At 51.6% G+C, this 9,602-nt stretch overlaps 1 protein-coding gene across 2 annotated transcripts in view; it reads right to left on the reverse strand.

Annotated features, from left to right (window-relative positions):
* The window catches only part of CCND3 (cyclin D3), a 111,772-nt gene extending 102,573 nt beyond the window's left edge, over positions 1–9,199 (reverse strand). Inside the window, exon 1 of one of the 2 annotated variants that reach the window (XM_016955479.3) lies at positions 8,806–9,199. The gene's annotated coding sequence lies outside the window, so the exon portion shown is untranslated. The remainder of the gene's footprint in view (positions 1–8,805) is intronic. The other variant, XM_016955480.3, reaches the window with a different exon arrangement.
* Between the last annotated feature and the right edge of the window lie 403 nt (positions 9,200–9,602).

Here is a 9,602-nt window from a genome sequence, read left to right on the forward strand (position 1 = left end):
TGGTTGGGCTGATTCAACCAGAGCTCCCCAGATAGGTTAGGGCCCAGCCCCACCTAGCAGAGCTCACATTCACCACCACCCACTCCTGCTTCCGGGGCTGTGTGTGACACCTGACCTTCCTGCTGTGGCAGGGCTGGGGCACCCTTGCTCCTTCCCTTCCACCTTCTTGGCTTAGTGGACAATCCTAAAGCACTGGCCAGAAGGCACTGGGGGATCCAGGATGCTCTGGGCTTGCCCGGGGGGATTCGTGTCAACACCATCACATCTCCATGCATCCCTGCATGTCACGCACACAGGCAGTCAGGGGCCTACCAGCCTGCTCTACTAGTCCTGAGACTGTGTACGTGACAATGTCTCAACAGGGAACCCAGTGTAATCTCACACTTTCCCTGGTAGGTGGATACACATGTGCACACACACGTGTGTGGTGCACACAGTATGCATGAAAAGTCTGAACCGGGCACAGTGGCTCACGCCTGTAATCCCAGCACTTTGGGAGGCTGAGGCGGGTGGATCACCTGAAGTCAGGAGTTCAAGACCAGCCTGGGCAACATGACGAAACCCTGTATCTACTAAAAATACAAAAATTAGCTGGGCATGGTGGTGGGAGCCTGTAATCCCAGCTACTTACGAGGCTGAGGTAGGAGAATCACTTGAACCTAGGAGGTGGAGGTTGCAGTGAGCTGAGATCGTGCCATTGCACTCCAGCCTGGGCAACAGAGCGAGACTCTGTCTCAAAACAAAAACAAAAACAACAAAAAAGAAAAGTCTGACTGAGGTCAGAGTTATTTCAGCCACCAGGCTCTCAATACAACCAGCTATATGACTTTGGACTAGATACTTAACCTCTGTGCCTCAGGGGCTTTATCTGCGAAATAAAAAACCTCGGCCAGGCACAGTGTCTCATGCCTGTAATTCCAGCACTTTGGGAGGCTGAGGCGGGTGGATCACAAGGTCAGGAGTTCCAGACCAGACTGGCCAACATGGTGAAACCCAGTCTCTACTGAAAATACAAAATTTAGCTGGGTGTGGTGGTGGGTGCCTGTAATCCCAGCTACTAGGGAGGCTGAGGCAGAGAATTGCTTGAACCCAGGAGGCAGAGGTTGCAGTGAGCCGAGATCGTGCCACTGCACTACAGCCTGGGTGACAGAGCAAGACTCCATCTCAAAAACAAACAAACAAACAAAAAAACAAAAAAAAAAACCTCATAGGATATGTTTGTGAGGAATAGCTGAGAAATGGATTAATAAATATCCATACTTATTATAAACTGACTTATGTACAAATGGCATACAGGATATGGCAGCACTTATAACAGCCCCTGGCACATGGAAGTGTTGTGTAAAGATGCACTATTATTATCACCAACATCTTGAGTGCCATGTGTCTGGGAACACATGAGGATTCAGAGAAAAGCCACACAACAGATTCCCACAAGAAGCACCAAAAATGACTTCTAGAACCTGTGTCAGAGGAAAGGCAGAGAAGAAACAGGGGGGAGGAAAAACTTTCTGAGGACCACCCAGGAGGCACCCAGCTCAAGTCCAGTGACTGTAAAAAGTTTTAAGAACCCAAAAGGCTGGGCCCAGGCCGGAAAAGGCTGTACCCTCGGAGATCAAGGGATATGAGAGAAAAACTCAGTTGGGTCCTAGAGGTAGAATTCAAAGAAAAGATGGGAGTTCCCCCAGGACCAGCAGGTACCAGCTGACTGGAAAGAAGGAAGAGAAGGCCTGGAGAAAACTAGCATGTTCTATGCCCTGGCCTACGCTCAGTCACTCAGTACATCTGAGGGCTTGTAACCCCAGGATGAAAATAGATGCCACATTTGAAGGGTCTCCAAGTTTGTGGTTCTATAGCAGACACTGCTTACAGAAAAGACAATGGAGCTGGGAGGAAAGGAAAAGGCAGCCTTGCATCCTAGGGGCCCGCTGCTGGGAGGAAACAGCACTCCTCCCCTCTATAACCCAAAGACAGCTTTGTGATAGCCATTTGCCAGAGTAGAATAAACCTCCCCTGGGCCTTATTCCCAGTGGATTCCACAGCACCCAGCATGGCAAAGCTTAACAAACCAGAGCTTAAGACTTTGCGAATAATAAACAGACGTCTTCCCAGGGACAGGCGGACTGGGGGCCCTCTGCGCCTCATGCTCCTGCCCCTGGCTGGTCCTCCCTCCTCCATCTGGAGCCCAAATTGGAGCTCAAGGTCTGCATCTGTCTGAGGCCCCTGCTCCGGCTTCCTTTCCCAGAACTCAGGGACCTCAGGGGAGGTGGCAGGGAGGAACAGCAGAGAAGGAAGAGAACAGAGAACAAGAGGGAGGGTGAGTTGGAGCAGCAAAAGCTGGGGCCAGAACTGGGAGTTTCTGGGACAGCCCCAGCTTCAAATATTCTGTCCAACTGTCTGACCACAGGCCAGAACTTGTGGACCGATTTTTATTTTAGAAAAGAGGGTAACATGAAGCCATAGGTGGGATGGTGAGGAAAGAAACCAGGGCTGTCTCTTTGGATCTAGATGGCCCCATATCCACCCCGAGGACCTCTGTCTGGGAGACGATGATGCCCATGATATGGTGATAATGACAGCAGCTATCACTCAAAGGACGTATGGCCTGCCCACCACTCAGCAGGGCTTTGTGTGTACTGCCTCATAATCCTAGGGAAGTGTAGGCTCGGAAGTGGGTTTTTTTTTTTGAGACAGAGTTCCGTTCTTCTTGCCCAGACTGGAGTGCAATGGCGCGATCTCGGCTCACCGCAACCTCTGCCTCCTGGGTTCAAGCGATTCTTCTGCCTCAGCCTCCCGAGTAGCCAGGATTACAGGCATGCACCACCACACCCAGCTAATTTTGTATTTTTAGTAGAGACGGGGTTTCTCCATGTCGGTCAGGGTGGTCTCGAACTCCTGGCCTCAGGTGATCCACCCGCCTCAGCCTTCCAAAGTGCTGGGATTACATGAATGAGCAACTGCGCCCAGCCGGAAGTCTTAATCCTGCAGTCTCTCTGCCTCCCCTGTGCCTCAGTTTCCTTATGTATAAAAAGCAGAATAATAATGCCTCCCTCATGGTCTGCTGTGAGGATGCAAAAAAGATACCTGACATATAGTAGGCATTCAACTAATATTGGTTATTATTAATTCTCGCCATTACCCAGAGAGGTGGGGTCTATAGTTATGCCCATTTTACAGACAAAGAAACTTTCACACAGCCAGAAAGGAGCTGAGCTAGGACTCGAAGTGGGGTCGTTTGTCTATAGAGGCTCTCTCGACCACTCCATGAGAGATGGCACAGATTAGTGGTTACATGCACAAATGTTACAGCCAAATGGCTGAGTCAGACTTCCAGCTCAGCCACAGATGGGCTGTGTGTACGGAAGCAAGCTGCTAGACCTCTCAGTACCTTGGTTTGCTCACCTGCAAAATGGGTGTCTCTGGCCAGGCACAGTGGCCCATGCCTGTAATTTCAGCACTTTGGGAGGCCGAGGCAGGAGGACTGCTTGGGTCCAGGAGCTCAAGACCAGCCTGGGCAACAGGGTGAAACTGCAACACTATCTCTACAAAAAACTGGCTGAGTATGCTGGGCGCGGTGGCTTACACCTGTAATCCCAGCACTTTGGGAGGCCGAGGCGGATGGATCATGAGGTCAGGAATTCGAGACCATCCTGGCCAACATGGTGAAACCCCGTCAAAGATACAAAAAGTTAGCTGGGTGTGGTGGCAGGTGCCTGTAATCCTAGCTACTTGGGAGGCTGAAGCAGGAGAATCACTTGAATCTGGGAGGCGGAGGTTGCAGTGGGCCAAGATCGTGCCAATGCACTCCAGCCGGGGCGACAGAGTGAGACTCCATTTCAAAAAAATAATAAAAAATTAGCTGAGCATGGTGGCGCCACACCTGTGGTCGCAGCTACTCAGGAGGCTGAGATGGGGAGATCAACTCTGCCTGGGAAGTCGAGGCTGCAGTGAGCCGAGATCACGCCACTGCACTCTAGCCTGGGCGACAGAGTGAGACCCTGTCTCAAAAAAATCAGGGTGTCCTTGCTCATTCTGGGCTCTGCCTCTGTGTCCCTGGAGGCCCAGTGGCTCTGTGCCTCTCTAAAGGTCTGAGCAGGCAGCAAGCAGATCTGGGCCAACGATGGAGGTACCAGCAACCCTCTCCTTCCAGAGATAACCCCTCAGCCCTCACCTCAGGAACGACTGTCCTGGGGAATTTCACCCAGGGTGGGAGAACTGGTCAGGCCACTGAGTGCAAATAGTTTCAGAGAGGTGGGGCTCCTGAGGCCCCTTCCGGGAGATGACACAGGTGTCATGCCCTTTGAAGGGCATAAAAGGCCATGCCACATTAGCTACCCTGCTGGCTCGCAGGGCCGTTGGTCCTGCCCTCTGCTCTGGACACACAGGTCCCTCTCTCTCAAAGGGAAAGGACAGTCAGGAAGGGGAAAGAGAAGATGTGGAAGAAATCCCTGACCTGGGGACGGGTGTATGCCGCAGAGGCGGAGGCCTGCACATTCTGGCCGGAGCCTGGACAAGACAGAAGAGCACCTTTTATGGGGGCTTTGCTGGATCAAAAGCAGTTCTCTGGGCCCCGGTGTGTAAACAGCTGGTGATGGGCTGGGAGCAGAGGCCCCTTGAAACCAGTCAGCGCCTGAAGAACCGGGCAACACTCTTCACCCAATCCAGTCACCCCAGGGTGACACACTGGGCAACAGCTCCACCTGGTGGACGATCAGGGACTACCATGGGCCAGGGAGTATGGGAGAGCAAAGAATGACATAGAAGAGGAAAGCAGGGGGAAAATCACATCAGGGGTTTACAGGCGAAGGGGCTTTGAGGTCGTCTTGCTGGCAGAGGCCCCTCTTATAGCAAGAGCTCTAAGCCCCATTTGTTAGAAAGTTCTACGTTTTTTGAAAATCTGCCTCCACTAGTCCCACTAACCCCCTACTTCAAGGTTTGCCAGGGCAAACTTTTAAATATTTGCATACAGCTATAGTATTCCTCCTAAATCTTCCCCTTTGCTGCAATCTTCCAGAATTTGACCTGACCTCTCACCTCCTGCATCTTTTTTTAACTTGGCTATCTTTTCTTTCTTTTCTTTCTTTCCTTTTAATTATTTATTTATTTATTTGAGACGGAGTCTCACTCTGTTGCCCAGGCTGGAGTGCGATGGCGTGATCTTGGCTCACTGCAACCTCCGCCTCCCGGGTTCAAGTGATTCTCCCGCATCAGCCTCCTGAGTAGCTGGGATTACAGGCCCGTGCCACCACGCCGGGCTAACTTTTTTTTTTTTTTTTTTTTTTTGTATTTTTAGTAGAGATGAGGTTTCACCATGTTGGTCAGGCTGGTCTCGAACTGCTGACCTCGTGATCCACCCACCTTGGCCTCCCAAAGTGCTGGGATTACAGGCGTGAGCCACCATGCCCGGTGGCTATCCTTTCTTAAATACATTAACTTCCAAGGAATCCTTTCCAATTCTATCCCTCTCCCATACTAGCAGCAGCATTTAAAAAAATCCCTTTATATTTCAGCCTCCCTGTCTCAGTGTTTGATATATTAGGAAAGTCAATGCTCAGACTGAGAGTTAATTCACGAGTAAAGAGCCTAGACTTTGAAATCAGATAGATCCTTGTTCAACTCCAAGCTCTGCCACTTACTAGCTAAATTACTTTGAGCAAGTTTGCCTTTCTGAGCCTGTTTCCTATCTGTAAATTGGAGATAGAGGTGTTTACTACCTAGAGTTGTGGTGAATAAATATTAAATGAGACAGTACAGGTAAAAACTTAGGGACAGCTCCCACAACACCATTCAGCTCCTAAGTGGCAATTACAGCCACATTCCTCTGAGTTTAAAGGTTGTAGGAAATGCTTTGGGGAAGAGAAAAGTGAAGGGGCCAAAGAAGAGACTTTCTGGAATTAGCCTTTCTCAACCTGCACGAATCCCAGGTGAATTCCAACAGATGGGTAACTTGTTCCAATGCCATTTCTAGCAGTGTCTGTTGCCACCCCTAGAAAGGGGCAGGCCTTGACAGCTCTTTGAAACTTGAGGATTTAAAATTTAAATGTCTTTGAGGGCAAGATAAACACATCTACTGCTCAGCAGGGAAAGGGAAACTTGGCAGGGGCCCCAGAACTTTCCCCACCCCCAGCCCTCCCTAAACTTCCTCTTGTGGTTTTTCAAGAGTACAACCTGTTCTCCACAGCCAAGCCAGTGCCTGGGGCAGGGGGCCAGGGCGTGCCAAGGGCTCCGCTGCACCCCACCCTACCAGCGAGTGAGGGAGGAAGGTGCGTGCGTGGGAGAAGAGCAGCTTGGAGGTTTATAGTTCTTAAGGTTCACATCCTGCTTACCCGTTTTCTCAGTGCAGCCACCCTCCACCCAGTTCCCACCCTCGACTCCCAGCATCAATACCCATGCCCCCAACACACATCCCTTTCTCAAAGACAGATGCACGAAGTGCTTTGACTGCAGGCAGAGAGGGACCGCCTCAAGGCCTCCCCAAACCTGTGGGGAGGGCCCTTGTAAGAAATTTAAAAGCGTTTCAGAAAGGAGGTGGAAAAGGGGCTGGAATCCATGGAAACTGTCCTGTGCTCTCGCTTGCATCACCAGCATTATCCCAGCCTGTCTGGAGGGACTGGGTAGGATATACAGATGCAGCTTTGGAAGCAGGAGCTGTGGGAAAGAGAGGTGTGAGCATCTTAAGCCTGGACCCACTCCTTGGCCATCTTCCTTACTCATCTACCAAGCTGGAATGCACATCTAGAATGTGAGCATCTCTGCTATTCTTAATTCCCAACAAAAGAGGTGTCTTGGTTTCCCAAATCCCCAGATTCTGGCACATCACGTCCAAGTTGAGAAGTTCTTTCTTGAATATAATCTTAGTTCATTCCTCCCAGTTTATTCATATTCCCCCTTTCCCTTTGAGTGAGGCTTACACAGGGGAAAACATTCATACGTTTGTGTGCACGCACACACGCGCACGCACGCACACACACACACAGCCATCAGGAAAGGATACCAGCTCTGTGCAGTTCCCACAACCCTATTCCAGGCCTGCTGGGCTCACTGTAAACAGTACCAGCCTATGGCTCAGCTAACAGATGGCTGTATCATCCAAGATACAGGACCACAGACTCCCTTTAGGAAACTCCTAAGTTCCTGGCTCAAGTGCACATTTTTTGTGGTCAGCGAAGGAGGCAGGCTAGCCTAACGGTTAAGAATAAAGCCTCCCAAATCAAGTGACCTAGGTTTAAATCCCAGCTCTGCCATTTGTTTCTTGTGTCTGAAGGAAGATTACTTATCTCCAGTGCCTGCGTTTCCTCGTCTATAAAATGGAGAGAATCCTAATGCCTACCTCATAGGACTATATTAGGAGGTTTAAATGAGATATGATCTCTAAGCCACTTAGAAGAGTACCTGACAGTGTTATGTAACTGTTAGCTAGTATTCTAAGCCCTTGAGGGAAGGGGAAGCCGGAAGGAGAAGATGTTTGGGACCATGGAGGTCATGATCTCAATAACTGGCATAGACTAGGACTCTGCTACAATTATCAGAGGCTTTCAGTGTTAAGTTCCAGGGGAAGAAACTCTGATTTGATTACCATGACATCCCCAACAGCTGTGGGAATAGCCTGTGCAGATGGAGTATGGCCATAGCAAATAGGTGCTGAATGAATTCATAAATTGCTGTGTCAGTCATTTCCCGAAGGAGCCCCAGAATTGAACGGCCAGAAGAATCTGTGAGGAAGCAAAGGGAGATCCACTTCTCTATCCACGTCTGGTCCCAAAGAGAAATGAGGTGGTAGGCAGAGGGCAAGGACTCGTCAGAGGAAACAGTCTCAGAGTCCAGGGATGAGGAGGGGGTGCCCAGGATTGTGTGGACCGTCACATCACCCCCAGGTGGACCCTCCCAGCTGTACCCAGCTGGGAATTCCTGGGTTCTTGGGACCCAGCCCAGAAAACTGCCTTTTCTGGGATTCATCCTGTTCATTCCCTTGATGGTTAGACAGTGGATTAAAGGGAGCAGGAATTGTTTCTGGGTCACCCCTATATTCCAGTGTCCAACACCACAGCTGGGGTTCAATCCAGTTCTGTGGAATAAGTGCCCCCAAAGATTTCCATGCTTTTCATCCTTCTGAACCCAACTCAAATGTCCTTTTCTCTCTGAAGCCTTCCCAGCCACCCCAGCCAGTGTACTTGGCGTCTATGTCTATTGTTTTGTGATCCATATTAGCTGTGGATGAATAACATCATTGCACCCTCAGCATTCCATATAATGCCAGGCACATAGTAGGTGTTCAATCAATGCAAATGAGTAACTTAATGCTCCCTTAGTAACAGCAACCAATTTATTCAGTTATTCCTCTTGTTGGCACTTCAAGAGACACAGAAGAAGCTAAGATCATCATCTATGTATCAATCAGACACCACTGAAGGGTCCCTCCCTCCAGTTTCATCCCGGTGCACTTGCCAGAGCACTCACAGACTCCCCATCCACACTGGTCTGCCCTCCTACTGGCCTTCCACCCCATCTTTGAGGCATGAGAAGACCAACAGCCCGGTAAAGCCACGGGGCTTCCAGATCAGCTGGAGGGGGTTGTGCCGATGTGTGTACATACAGAGGGCTCAGGGCCTTTGGGGGTTTCTCTGCCCTTCAATTCTGTGCAGAACACCTCACTCAGTGGGAAAGTGAGCCAAGCTTTCGGTGCCAACTGGGAAGTGATGAGGATGCGGCGACCCCATTGACCCACCCAGCGCCGATCCCCAACGCATGGTCTCCAGCCTGAGCTGACATCCCATCTACCCCGGTTTCTCCAGCACCCAAGCCTACCTCCTCGCCAGGTGACCTCCCCGGAGCACCGACTGGGGTCGCAGGCGCTCTGTCCCGCCGCCTCCGGAGCCTGCCTTTGGGGAGTGGGGGTGGTCGCAACCACCAGCCGCGAGGAGAGGATTGCACCTCTCCCCCCCGGCCGGCATCCGAACAGAGCCAGTCTCCACCCCTGCAGTGGCGAAGTGTTTACAAAGTCCGCGCCGCGCCGCCGATCCAGAGCTGGGCAGGAAGTGGGGAAGAGGGGGCGGAGGAGACAAAGGGGCTGGTGCTCTGCTCAGCCAAGTTTCGGTCCCCGGCCTGACTCTCCCACCCCCTGTACACCCTCGGCGAGGCCAGGAGGCTCATCCGGCGCCGCGCACCCCCGCTCGCAGCCCCCGCCCCCCGCGGCATAGGTGCGGGGACGGGGCGCCACGGAGGCTCAGGTGTGGGCGGCGGGGCCGGGGCAGCACGGGTTCCCGGACCGCTGCCTCCCGGCGTTGGCAACTCCTCCACGTGCTATCCAGGAAGTAAACAACATCATGAGGAGCGACTTCTTTTTCTTTTTTTGAGACGGAGTCTCCCTCTGTCGCCCAGGCTGGAGTGCAGTGGCGCGATCTCGGCTCACTGCAACCTCCGCCTCCCGGATTCAAGCTATTCTCCTGCCTCAGCCTCCCGAGTAGCTAGGACTACAGGCGCACGCCGCCACGCCCGGCTAATTTTGTGTATTTTTAGTAGACACGGGGTTTCACCATGTTGGTCAGGCTGGTCTCGAACTCCTGACCTGAGGTGATCCACCCGCCTCGGCCTCTCAAAGTGCT

Source organism: Pan troglodytes, chromosome 5, assembly GCF_028858775.2.
Source record: "Pan troglodytes isolate AG18354 chromosome 5, NHGRI_mPanTro3-v2.0_pri, whole genome shotgun sequence".
NCBI classification, from domain to species: Eukaryota; Metazoa; Chordata; class Mammalia; order Primates; family Hominidae; genus Pan; species Pan troglodytes.